The 15,005-nt window shown below is 34.9% G+C and overlaps 1 protein-coding gene across 1 annotated transcript in view; it reads right to left on the reverse strand.

Moving 5' to 3' along the window:
• Window positions 1–15,005, reverse strand: part of LOC116421045 (transcription elongation regulator 1-like protein) — a 66,421-nt gene that overhangs the window by 4,595 nt on the left and 46,821 nt on the right. The gene's annotated exons all lie outside the window — the stretch shown is intronic.

Genomic DNA, 15,005 nt, shown 5'->3' on the forward strand with positions numbered 1-15,005 from the left:
TTATACCTATTTGTGTCAAATAGTAGCCATCTTTAAGATAGGGGGATAGAAGGTAAAATTAAAAAAAAAAAGAAATTTACATGACAATTTTGTTGTATATTTGAAAGGAATAGGAAGCTGTGCATAGTACATTTTTAGTTAAATGTGCAATCATTTTTTATTGTACTATTTTTTTACAAAAAATGTTCGTTTTATTCCACAAATCTAAAATCAGATCTGATAATACTAATAGAAAACACCCAGGGTGTCTTCACAAGAGTTATCACAGGAGAATCTTAGGTGTCATGGCTGCACCTTCTCATTTGACCTGGGGTTTGTTTTTCACATTTATCTACAAAGAAGGCACGTGCTCTCCCCGGCTGCTATGTGGCCGATCTTTACCCAATTGTATTAGAGCCTCCGTGGTGCAGACTAAATCCCAGCCCATCATCTTTGCCCACAAAACCACTTCCACTCTCCACATTAACTCTACTGCGTTCACTTGAACAGTCCTGAATGTTGCAGCACCAAGGGCGCTTTTCTGCTTATATATTTTTAACTCTCTTTTATGTTGAGCAGCATAAGAACATTACCATTTCACTCCCCAATAAAAAGCAAATGAGATGTAACTGATCATGCTAACAGCCCCAGCAATGGCCACTGAGACTCCCCATTTCTTTAGCTGAATGCCGCCGTCTGTACATCCGTACACAGGACATGGAGCTATGGTTTCAGTAAATCTAATGTAAGCACAGTTTAAGAACATTAAGGAGCACCTTTATGAGGAAAATGTATTCCATAATAACTTTAGCTTTTTTTCTTAAGTCTACAATTTACTCCGTTAATAACACGAGGAGAATACATTCTCTGAACCTTATATAAACAATGAAATCCTAACGAGTATTATAAGGCAACAGACATTTTAACAATCTAGCCCGGTTTCATTTCAGTGACTTAGAGCTGCAATGAACCTTAGAGCTTTAGACCAAACACTTCATCTTCAGGTAAAGAAACTGAGACTCAAGAAAGGATTCTGCAATAATCCATACACTTAGTAAAAACAAACAAACAAACAAAATTTAAAAAGAAAAATAATAAAAAAAAAGCAATAACAGAGCTTAGGTTGAAATGTAGGTCCTCCGACTTTAAAACTTTATGCTTTTATGATTTCAGGCCATATGTTCCTTGGCTCAGGCTCAGATTCGTTCAACCAATAATTCAGTGAAGATCCGATGAGCAACCCTAAACATGTGTTTTGTGTAGGCTGTGTCACCAAGGGTGCTGACACTCCCAACTGTCACTCCTGCTCTACACATAGTATCACAGGATACAAAGAAAATTAAACCAAAAATGAGAACTCTAAGCTACATTTTATAGCTTTCATTCTGATTTGTGAAAAATATTTGCCAGGGACATTGAGATCTTTTTATGGAAAACTGGTAAAACATATTACAAAGGTGGCTCGTGAAAGCAGTCAGTCATCTGAGTGCCTACTATGTCCTAGGAACTATACTAATTACTGGCAATACAAAAAAAGGCAAAAACTGTCCCTGCTCTTAAAGATCTCACATTTGAATGGGAGAAAGAAACATTCATAATTGATTAGATAAATGAAGAAGATGGAATGGAAATAAAGATTAGTGGAGAAGATGGAAAATAACCTCAGAAGACATCTACAAGAGGTACTAGGGTGGGGCTTCATCTACAATGGGTCATTTCAAGCAAAGTCCATCTCCTCTTCTGACAGGGTTAGTAGACTCATAAATGTAGAAGCTATCACTTTCCTAAAATTCAGCAACACATTTGTTAAAGATTTTCATGATGTCCTTGCAGCCAAGGTGAAGAGATATGGGCTAAATGAGAGCACAGTCATGTACATTTAGAATAGTTTGATACTTTGCCCATAAACAGTCATCATTGTGCCAATGTCAAGTTCCAGAGAACTTCAATTGACTGCTCTAGTTCAGTGCCTAGGAAGCCAAAGGCTATTATTAGTCACTTGAATGGAGGCACATTTGGTATTTTAACACATTTGCAGATGCCTTAAAATAAAACTAGCAAAGCTGGCTACTGTTAGATGGGAGAATATCCAAAAAGGTCTCAAAAGAAGACAACATTCAGAAAAGCTAATCTCATCAATTTAGTGAAAATCAAAATACTGTCCAATTCATGAATTCAAAAATTAATTTCATTTAAGAAATTTTGGACCTTTCTATTTGAAAGGAGGTTATAGAACTGAAAAAGGTTTTGGCAGAAAACTGTGTAGACTAGCATCTTATACTATATAGAGTAATTAAACTTGACACAGATAATAACTCTACTATTTAATAAGCAAAGTAGAAAAAATAAAGCAGAACAGAAATGGAGTGAATCCTTTCAAACTTCAAGGCCAGAGGAAGAATTCATTATTCAACACAGAATAGAGAGCATAGGAAATGAGGGAAAACAGGTAAATTCAAATAGATAAAATGTATGTATTTGCACTAACTCAGTGGAACCATAAGAAGAAAAAATATCAGATAGTCGAAATGTTTCCTCTCTTACATCTCTTATACATAAATACACATATGCATACATGTAAGGATGTGTGTATATTATTATATGTATATGCATGTGTATAGATTACCTATGTGTGCAATAAAGACAAAGATTGATAGTTATTCATTAATACAAATATAGTCAAAGAAAATGGAAAACTTCAAAAAATAAGATAGAGGGGCAGCTAGATGGCACAGTGGATAGAGTACCGGCCCTGAAGTCAAGAGGACCTGAGTGCAAATTCACCCTCAAACACTTAATACTTGCTAACTGTGTAACCCTGGGCAAGTCACTTAATCCCAATATCCTCAGCAAAATAACAGTAATAATAAGATAGAAACTTTTAGTAGCATATAAAAATATTCCAAATTATTTACAATAAGAGAAATGCAAAATAAGGCAGTTATGGGGCATAGTGAATATAGCAAATGACTTAGAGCAAGGAAGTATGAGTTTGAATCTGATTCAGATGCTTCCTGGAAGTGTGACACTGGGCAAGTCATTATTGAACATTTATCTGGCTCAGGTTTCTTATTTGTAAAATGTGGTTAAAAAAATAGAATCCATGTCCCTTAAAGCTGTTATTTTTTCTTAAGGAAGACACATATAAACACGTATATATATATATATATATATATATATATATATATATGACTCTATATCCATTCACACAAATATATATGTATATACATACATATATATGTATATGTGTGTATATACATACATATATATGTATATGTGTGTATATATATACATATATATGTATATATATATACACATACATACACACATACACACATAGATATTAAATGCCAGCTATAAAATTTGGTTACTTCCAGAAATTATCTCATCCTCATCAACTTGGCAAACAATGTAAATACTAAAATAATTGGTGGTGGTGTATCTATAGATAAAACAGGCAAATTAATACAATGTGGGTCAAACTAAAGTTTAGTTCATCTATTCAATAAAACAATTGAGGATTATGGAAGAAAAGGCACAAAAGAAATTCACTCACTAGCACCTTGTAATAACACTACCTTACACAGAAGTTAAAGAGATAAATGACACAAAGTAAAATAATTTTTATTGGTAGTTGGTAGAGAGATAAATAAATAGATACACAGACAGACAGACCACAACCTTGTGTTTTTATTTTGTTTCTATTGTGTATGCATGCATTGCATATACACACATGCATACATATGTACATACTCATGCATGTTTTCTGGTATTAACAATAACTAGAAACAATGAAATGGTCTGTTAATTGAGTATCTGAGCAAATTGTAGAATGTGAATACTACAGACTATTCATTTTTTTTCCCACAAGGAACTTGGAAAGGAAGTAAGTTAGAGACACATAGGAAGAAATTTGTGAATTGGTATGTAGTGATGGCATGGAGAATGAAGAATGGTGTAAGCCAGAGCTTCTCCATTGTTTTATATATATCATGGACCCCTTGTGTAGTCATTCTAGTTGACCCAACTTCTTGGATGACATCTTTTTTTTTAAATAATTGAAATAAATTCTACATTTCTGTTAGAGGTTATTGGAAATCTCTTTTTATTTTTATTCCCTAACTTTACTCCACTTCTTCTATTCCCATAGTCCCCAAAATTATAATCTTTGTTCTAGATAATGACTATAAAATTTAAAAGTAGACATTAAAGGACAACAGAATTCAGATCAAGTATCAGGTAAACAAATACACTAATTTCCCCTGTAGAAAACTATGACTTATAGCTATGAAACAGACCATACCCTATTAACTTTAGAAAAACTACCAATTTTACTTAACTTTTTTGAGGGAAGGCAGTATAAGGAAGGATAATATTTTAAGGTAGTAGGAGGATGAGTTTATTAGTTCTCAACCCTTGTGTTAAACACAATTATTTAAATTAAACCCTAAAATGGAAATTGCAGTGAATGCTAATTGAGTCTAGCTCAACAGCACTAGGTAAGAAACAATAAATGCCAGGATTCCTGGGCTGCGTAAAGAGGCTTTCTGCCTCCAGAACATGTGCCAGGCAATTTTGGTTGTCTTCCTGGATTAAATTCTACTAAAGTTGCATCCCTTCTGTCTTTGCCTTCCCTCTTGATCAGTGCTTGTGTGTTGAACTGTTATTCCCATCAAGACGATTCCAATGCTATAATGTGCAACCCTAATCCGATTCTTTAGCTGTCTAATCCCATGTTATTTTTTATCTATCTTTGATCATCAAGTCTTTTAGATACATCCAACTCTGATGGGTAAGTGGACCTCTAAAACTTAATGTGTCACAGAAAAATTCACTATCTTCTTTAAAAACTTTCCATTATTTTAAGCTACCCTATCACAATTGAGGTACCACCATCTTACCAGTCACTCTCACTTACAAAATTGTGATCATCCTCAAATCCTTATTTGCAATGTATCATTCCATGCAACAAAAATTTTGGATAAGTTTCTCAAGATTTGTAGGTCCTGATCAAACTCATGTGCTAGGGGAACAGCAGGCTAGATATACATGGGGCTTGAAATTAAATTCTGAATCAAAGGAACAGAAAGAGTCTAACATGATAAAATGCATAATTTCAGTGCATGCTGTGGAAAAATATTTGCATGAATAAAAATCAAAGCACTTACTTTCAAAAGAGGAGATTTTCGACATCTTTGAAGTCCAGATTCTAGGTAACCACTATCAAAGTGAAAGAAGTCAGAAAGTGACCCATAGGACAAAAAGAAGGCAAAATGCTAAATTTACTAAATATCTCGAAATTAAGAAAATTCTGTCAAAAATCTTGAGCATTAGAAAGAACATCAAATACAAAGGAAGGAAAATTCAATAGTGCTGGATACTATTCTGTAACCACTCGGAAGCACAGAAGAGAAAGATCATTGTATTCCATAGAACAAAAGAGTTCAAGATACAGTCCATGGTGTTAACTGCAAAACTACCCATTACTAGGAATGGGGGAAAAGTAGGGATTCCAATAAGAGGCATTCCAAGCACATCCTACATGGAAAACCAGACCTGATCAAATGTTTTGCTTTAAAAATTCCAAGAAATACAAAAAGGTGTGCTTTTTGTTAAATGTGGCAATCAAAGAAAACCTCAATAAAAGAACAAGAAAGAGATCATAAAGAGATTCCTTTCTAAAAGTGTATAAGGAGACACGATCAAAGAAACAAAGCAAAGTCAAATAGGGAAGAAAATCATGGAAAAACAGGCATGGGACACCACAGTGTAAAATTCACACCCTGTCACTCCTATAAGTTAATAAATCTTTCATGATTGTGGTCATGATTATGGTTCCACTTGTGATTGTTGCTGTTGTGTGGAATTACATGGCAGAATTGGAAGGTACTAAAAAAAGGAAGAGAGGAGAGGAGAGAAAAGGAGAAGAAAGAAGAGGAGAGGATAGAATAACATTTGGAGAATAATACTTGTTTATAAAGTGAAAGCAAAGTCTGACACATTTTTTATTTCTTCCAAAAGAAAGGGATAACATGTAAAGGAAATAAATATCTTTCAATGAGTATCATCCACAGTAATATGGAGCTAATTAAAACAACTCCTCTTGCTTCAGGAGAAAAAGAATTGAAAATCCCAGGGGCTGCTGAGATCCAGAAGAGGGTAGGACTTAAGAATGGGATTTATCACATAAAGAGGAAGGAAATGGTCATGGAGAGGGCAAAAGGTAATAAGGAACTGCAATCAGAGACTGAAAATTCCCAATATGGGACAATATTCTATCCTCTCTGTACCTGGGAAGAAGTGATGTTTCTAAAAAATGAAACAATAGAAATAGGGCCAAATAGAGTAAGAGCTACCAGGCAATGGTATTAAAAACAGTTGATTTAAAAATTTTAATTCCACAGAGAGTCTAGATGCCAAAGAAGAAGAAAAAATATAATTATGAGGGTTATGACCGAAACAATTATTAATAATAATAACTAAGTCTAGAATAGATGAAGGAAGAGAAGTGATAGCAAGAACTAAGGAAGTATGCTTTTTAATAAAAGGCAAAGAAAATTAGCATCAGTAGCAGCAACAACAACAACCACATAAATAGAAAGGCAGTGCAGGAAGGGGGATTTTACTTGAATAATTAACTCAAAGGGAAAAGGAGGGAGAAATTGGATAAATATATTAAAGCAAGAAAGAAAAACAAAGGACCTAATTACCTAAGCAAATCCTCACAAATGAAGAAAAAGGGTAATCTAGGGGGAGGAGGTACTGTAAGTAAAAATAGAGCCAGAGGAAATAGAGGATAAGGGGTAGATAAAGTAAATTTAGCAAAAGTAACAGAGATAAGGTTCTAGCATTATAGAAGAAAAGAAAAAAATATGTGAATTCAAAAGGAAGCTATTTGAGGAAATTATAAAGCTAAATAATACCTTAAATGTGAATGAATTAAACAAGTCAATGAAATGGGGAGGGGGAATGGAGATTGTCACTATATAAAAAAATAAACTTTTACAGTCTATTGCTTACAAGAAACTCACCTAAAAACCCAAAAGACATAGTAACGTGAGGGGATGAAATAAAATTCACTATATATCTGGCAAATCTGAAAAAGAATTTCCAATCACATGATCAAACAAAGGAAAAAATAGCAATAGGAAAAAGTCACAAATAGGAAAGCTACATTATGTTCAAACAAATTGTGGGAAACAGAATAGTATAAATATTAAACTTAAAGGCCTTATCATCTAAATTCCTAAAGGAAAAAATAACTTATTTACAAAGATATAGAGGATAGTACATTAGGGGCAAGAAATATCAATGACCCTTTTTCATTTCTAAATATTTCTGGAGAAATTAGGCCTGTTATAGATAAGAAGATGGTAGATATTTAGACAGATAGATAGATAGATACATACTATTCACATACATATATTACTCTAAATGAACTGAAAAATAATATATGTATTTCTAAGGTCCACATACAACTAAAAATTGACCTTATATCAGGGCAAAGACATATTTCAAATACGTATTAAAAAGGAAGAAATTATAAATGCATCCTTTACAGATTCAATAAAAATAAAAGTCATTTCAGAGTATATAAGAAATGGATATAGGTCCAAATGGATACTTTACAATGAAATCCTAAGTAATTCATGGGTAAATAACAAGTTGTGGAAATAATTGAAAATTTTATGAAAGAAAATAATATGGAAGCAACATCACAAAGTTTATGATTACAGTTATGTATTTCTCAATGGAACATTATATGCCCTTAAACATATATTAATAAAATAGAAAAAGGAGTAAATTAATAAATGGAATATACATTTTAAAAATTAGAAATTTAACATATATATTATGCATAAACATAAAATAAGCACAAAAGAGTAGATATAAAAATTAGAAAAGAAATAAGTAAGCTAGAAACAAATTTTAAAAAGTACACAGTATGACTGGTTCAAGACTGCAAAAAGATCTTGAAAGAATGAAGCATTATTCAATGTAATAAGATGCAATTTATTTGAAAAAGGTAAAGCATTAAATTCAATTTTTAAAAAATGAATTTTATGACTCTTAGAAGGAAAGAATGTCCAGTTCCTCCCAGAGCATTAGTTGGTCTGAAAAAAAAAAAAAAACAAAAAAACAAGATGTAAGGATTGCAAAGTCATTGTGAGTCAACAGTGGGATATGGTGAGTCAACAGTGGGATAAGAAAGTCAACAAAATTTTGAAATTTATGAAAACAGATAACATGTAACAGATTAAGGAGGTCATTGCTACTCAGTACACTGGCCTCATGAGACCCCAACAAGAATACACTCTCTGAGCTTTGTTTCCTTTTTGAGGAAAGAATAAAGAAGTCTAAAGGGCAGATGATGTTGAGGAGGGCAGAAAGTATGGTGAAGAACATGGTGTCTAGGTCCCTTGGGGCAATCTCAAAGGAACAGGAGATATTTCACTGGAGCAGAGAAGCCATGGAGAGAGGGGAATGTTAGGTGCTTACTGTAAATTGAGCATGGAAGAGATAAAGTTGGAGAGAAGATTGTTCTTTGATTTGCAATTGTCTAATGGAAAATAGGAGATAATGTCTATTTTCAGAGCCAATACACTCATCTTTGGGGTAGAATTTTATGGAACAAAGAAACTGCACGTAGTAGTAGGAAAAGCACTGGTCAGAAGGGAATCTGGGTGGAAGTCATGGATTTGCTACTTAAGACCCTTAAATTACTTCTCTATGTTCTTCAGGGTTCAATTTTTACCTAGAAACTGTATGATCTCTCGATCTCTATATCTCTTTCAGTTTTAAAATTATGATTAATTAATGCTCCAGCCCCATGTGTTTCTTTCATAGATCATCCAGAGCTTCTGTTTGCTTTGTGTTGTTTCAAAAGGAACATCTGTTCTTTAAAAGTCTCACTGGACAGCCCATTTCCACTAGTCAAGACTAATGATTTCCCATTGATTGTCTTCTATCTAATGGTTCTGCTACTCAGCCGGCCATGTTGTGACACATCCTAACATGAGGTAGATTTATAGAATCAGGGTGTCAACTATCCTATGGAGAACTGCTCAGCCATGTTGTAGCCCCAGTCGGTAGATTTGGGGAACATGGAAGAAGGTCCCACCAGAAAGTTACTCCATCTATACTAAACCTGAGAAAAGGTCACAAGAAGGTAAAATATTGTCTACAGGAGCTAAACAGCAGTGGCGTTAAGTTCAACAGCAAAATGTCTAGCAATGGGGTCTCGGTGACATTTAGAAGACACAGGGCTCTGTGTATTTTGGAAACCTATCTCTGCTCATCTACAGAAGAGACATTTAGTACTTAGCAGAACTGAGAGTGGATCACTGCAGCTAGCTAAATCCGCAGGAACTGTCCAGGGTTCCTGTACTGGCAGTTACAGTTCCACCAGAGGATGCATGTGACTTAAGAGATGCATCTAGAATAAGCAAAGGGTTCTGTTACCTTTGTGAATATTCTGGCTTGAGTATCCTAATAATTAGCACCAGAGATGCTCCAGAATGAAGGGATTGGTTGAGAAATTATGACTGGCATGAGAGTGGACTAAGGAAAGTGGCTCAGTGATCCAACTGTGATCTGGACAAAACACATCAATTTTGCACATTGAAACCCCTCTAGGTCTTTACAAAGATGATTAGAGAGGTTTTATCATTCGTTCACTCCTTCATTGTGTGATTAATTTTTTTAAAGGTTTTATTTGCAGCCATTTGTTTTTTGAATGGATTGAATATAAAACAAAGTTTTAAAAAAATCAACAATTGCCTGAAACTGGCTCAATTCCTCTGTTAGGATCCCACATCTATCTTTTGCACAGAAGTCAGCTGATTTTCTGGCATTTTGGTTGTTGATAATTATTTTGCTATAATTTTTCCTTTGAGAGATGGTTGAAATTTTAATATGTATTATGACAATTTTGATTACAGTGGAGGAGGAAACTAAGAAAGAGAAGATTTCCACCCCACATGGCTAGATTATTGTCGTTATAAAACTCATTCTACCATCAGCAGCCTTTGCTAATGAGACAGGCTGACAGACACAGGGAAGGCTGGCTTGCAGAATCCTGGCATCAAGATGCAGTTTTCATATGCCATGCTGCTTGGCTCTTACTTTACAGATAGGAGAAAGCCTTAGTCACTTCCCAGCTGTTCTGTGGCAGGATAAAATGTTAAATTTAAACCATTAAATAATTCTGAAAGCAAAGGAACAGGTGGCAAATGGTTTATATGGCAGATGGTGCCTTTTTTAATATTTGTATTTGATAGTAATTCACACTATGAAGGTCCAGAATGGCTCACACCGATTTTTACCTTTTTCACTCGAATGCTTATGGAATTTTGGGAGAAGAAATAAAAATGAATTCAGCATTTTTTAAAGCTTCACCTCATCTGCTTTTCTGAAAGTAGGAAAGAATTAAATAAGTTAGTCCCATCCTTAGCTGAATTAATTTTGCTTTCCCTTTGATTCTAACGTGATTTCTGAAAAATGTAAGCAATTCAGATATTAACTGGTAAAGTTTTGACTACAAACCAATATATCTTCATTGAAAAAAAGTGATTTTTGGTTGTTGTTTTTTTAAATAGATTCCTTTTTTCCTACCAAGAGATATATTTTCTCTTCCAATAGACTTCTTTTTCCCTCAAAATGAAGGGTAAGTATGATGCAAATTGTTTGATGTTTTAACTATCTTTCTCATCATTTGCATTCCATCCTACAATTTGGGCAGCTTCCCAAAGATTAGTTGGAGATGTGTGAACTAATTAATTTAAAGTTATCTAATGAAAAGGGAAAAGAAGTATGATCATACAGTTTTCACATCACTTTTCTTGTTTTTTCCACAAAACTTTGGCAAAATCTTATCTTAAGGGAAGTGTGGCTGCTGATAGCCTTGGGAGAATAGATTTTAAGGTATGTGTATATTCATGTATGTGCACATGTATGACATATGTAGAAATAAACACATATACTGCTGTTCCTCCATTGATGCCCTCTAAAGCCTCAGTGTAACATGAAGATGGCCATGGAGTTTTGGAAGTCTGTATTCATGGAAATGAAGATCAGGGGCTTCCACCAAAAGGAAAAGCTTTAAATAAAAGTGGAAATTTGAAGTTTTTATGCAGAATCCAAGCAACAACCTAAAAAAGTGGTTTCAAAAAGGTACAATGATGGATGAGTTTTGGGGAGATGAATTATAGTAACTAGTACTTGCCAACCTGAAGACATGAGTTGATAGCCAGAGTGAGTGGAGAGAGTGACCACACTTATGGACTTAGAGGCACACGTGTCTCCCACAGGTCCTCGTACCCACAGAGAGAGGGGAGTGCATTATAAGTTGGGAGTGGCAGATTTGCAGTTAACAAGCCCTATCTCCAACATGTGCAGGAGAGACACCAGGAGTTGCCATGGTTCATAGAGCACTGACTTATAATAATAAAGACCCATGGATGTTTACTAGTTGTTTGTGTGGATAAAACGTTAGCATCTCTTAGCCCCTCTTTCATCATCTGCAAAATGAACATTATAATCAAACTCACATCCAAGAATTTTTGTAAACCTTAATGTGCTAATCCATTTAAGGTGTTCTGAAGATCTTAAAGCAGGACAGAAATACTATTACTACTGTTGGTTTGATGACTGCTATTTTATTTGAGTTTCCTTCTAAATCTTTTATTTTATAGCAGTATGAGGAGATATATGTCACATCAACTTCTTGACCCTCCATTTTCTTACCCCACAAAAATAAAGGTTGGCACATCACTGGACTGCTATGAGGATTGAAGGAAAGAGTGTGTCAAAAGCTTAATTTAAAACAAAAGTACCAAATGAGAGCCCCCTATTATTCAAGAGATATATTTCTTGCCATAATATGTCTAAGCATTGGCTGTGATGTGACATGTTCTCTAATTTGATGTTCACTCATTGAATAGATATTTGATTATGTCATATTGAAACCAAAATCATTTTAAAGCTATAAGACTAAGAGAAAAGTCAACTGATAACTTAAGGGCATTCAACATGCTGCAAAATATTCCTGAGGATTCATTAAAGCTTGGGAACTTTTGTCTAGAAGCTGCTGTGACTTGCTTAGTTTGTTGTACAATGTCTTGTGTCCGATTCTTTGTGACCCCATTTTGGGGTTTCTTGGAAAAGATACTGAAGCAGTTTGCCATTTTTTTCTAGCTCATTTTACAGATGAGGAAACAGAGATAAGCAGGTTAAATGGCTTGTGCAGGATCACAGACAGCTAGTAAATGTCTGAGGCCAAATTTGCCTCAGGAAGATGAGTCTTCTTTCCTTCATACCAAGCACTCCATCCCCTGGTCCATCTTACTGCCCAATGTGCCACTCCTTTCCTTGAAGACCTGATAGATAAAAGGGAAATCCCTTAAAATTGCTCCCTGGTCTCAAACCCAGCACTTCTCTTTCTTGACCAGCAGAGGGTCTAATTCAGTAACCTATGGAATATACCTGGTATGAAAGCCAGAAAAGTCCAGGCTAAAAATCCCAGTCTATGATTTATATTAACTATGTGACCTTGAGCAGGTTCCTTAACCTCTCAGTTCCATGGACAAATTTCTAAGAACATAACAAGTTGGGAAGATGCTGAGCTGTAAGGTGATAAGGGACTTTTATCACTCAGGAGTTCTTTATCAATGATCTAAACACAATTCCTATCCCTAAAGTTAGAATCGAAAGGCTGCAGGGTATTGGAGAGGAGGCTGGCTTTGGAGCATCCATGCCCTATGTCTGAGATATTCTAGTTGTGTGGCTTTTGTCAAGGCTTTTTAACTCACAAAGTCCCAAGCAACTCTCTGAGACTCTTTGAGTTATAAATAAACTGCTGATCACTCTACTGATGCACAGTGTCTCTAAGCTGGGAAACCACTGCCCCCACTCCTATACCAAAGTGATACTGTTCAGCCCAAGAAGGATCATTTCATTTCTGGACAAATGACCTCTTCCCCTCTCCTCTTTCTTTCTCCCCTTCTCATGCATTTTGAGTGAAGCAATTCCTTGCATGACTGACTTGATTCTTTAATGAGATTCCAACCGAAAGCAGCTCAATCATTTTTGGGTTGATATTTGCTACTGATGGACTGAAGGAAATCTATAGATCTGCCTGCTCTTAATTTTTCATATATCGTTTGAAAACTGCTTATGTAAAGCACTTTCAAACCTTCATCTACTACAAAAAATATTAACTTTTGTTAATACAGATGCATGTTTCTGCATCATATCCATAAAAGCATTGGCAGAGGGCTACATATATGCTCAAACTTGGTGCTTGGACTTCCCAAAAGAAGGACATATAAGGCATGAAAAGTACCCAGTCTGGCCAGTTCTTTGGTCCATAGCAGATAGCAGTGATGACATTGGATGGGCCAAAAGGATTACAGCTTTTCTCAGTTTCCTAATTTATTGTTTCCTTTTCCCCCAGAAGACTCAAAGATATCCTCTGTGGTGGAGCAGCCCTTCCACATCGAATCAAGCTTATTAACACAAATGATTGCAACAGTAAAGCTGGGAGATCCTGTTTTAATATTGCCCTTTATGTCTTGTTGACAGTACGTCCTGACAGTTATCGCTAAGATGGATAACATTGGTGCTCATCTTTCTAACTGAATGCACATTATGGCAAATTGGATTATGGAAACCTTATGAAATTCAAACATGGAAAGTTGCCTAATTATTATATGACTTTATAAATCATAAAAGAAGCACAGAAAATGAAATTCTCCCACCCTTATTGTCAGGGTACACACAGTTTTTGCTCATTCAGAGATTTATTTCCTTGGGAAATCATATGTCATCTTTAATAAGTGTAGATGGACGGATGTTTTTAACCAAAAGCCTGACATGGTCATAAATATTTCCCACAAGGGATTATCTGTGTATTTTATAAATAGTTCTTGCTTCTCAAGACCATTCATTTCTCCCCCGCGAAATATACTCATCAGGCCATACTTGACTGCCCAAGGCTAGGTTCTCAAGTTGAACAACTGACCAATTAATCTTGCCCCTAGAAAAATATCAAATGGAATAGAAAATAACCAAAATAGCAAATGATTTAATTTACTCCTCTCCTACTGCAAATTATTTTTTAAATCAAATTTAAAACTGTTAACCTAATTAAGTTTACATCTTCCAGAAGAGAGTGAGAATGAGAGAGAGAGAGAAAAAGGAAGAATTAAGATGCTTTTCATAAAGCTACATTGGGACCACCTGATAAAAGTTTCAGGTTTAATAACCCTTGTTTTCAATCAATTTCTCCCCTCCTGATTTATTCCTTCAATGACTACTTCTATCTTGTCATGCATTTTTCTTGAGATTTATTTTTCAAAAATTAAAAAGAGAATGAAATGGAAACTATATGAAAAGGAGATAACATCTAGATGTTAACATATAAATATGAATGAAAATATAAATTTTCATATATAAATATGAAAACATATAAAAAGGAGATAACGTAGATGTTATCTCCATAAAAACGTGATTCTTGGGCATAAACACTGTTTGTTTTGTACTGTTTTCTTTTCTGAAAGCACTCTTAGTGGAAGATTTATTTACAAGCTGAATCTTGAAGAACTCAGTTTTTGAAACACATCATGATCTGCTTTCTCTCTTTCTCTTTCCTTTGCACATTCATGCCCAGAGCCATTCCATCTGCCACTCTCTTCTCTTTGACAGCAGCTCCTAGCACATCATTTATGAACAGAACAAGCTCTTGGGTCAACTTGCTCACATTGAGCTGAACTCTTCTGCCCATTGGCACATGGATCACATATGTATGTGCCAGTGGATTTACAAACAGTGGAGAAGATTAGTGACCATATGTTTCAGCCTGACTTTAACTGCCAAGTGTTCATAGAGTATGGAAAGGACAACTATTTCAGCTAAGTTCCAAATTCTCTTTTCTGCATTTATTACTTTGAGCCTGAATTTTGCTTTAGATGTTACCCTCACTTCCCATCATTTTCACTGATTATCATTGAAAACCTCCTTTACTGTGT

This window comes from Sarcophilus harrisii, chromosome 2 (genome assembly GCF_902635505.1).
Source record: "Sarcophilus harrisii chromosome 2, mSarHar1.11, whole genome shotgun sequence".
Taxonomy (NCBI): domain Eukaryota; kingdom Metazoa; phylum Chordata; class Mammalia; order Dasyuromorphia; family Dasyuridae; genus Sarcophilus; species Sarcophilus harrisii.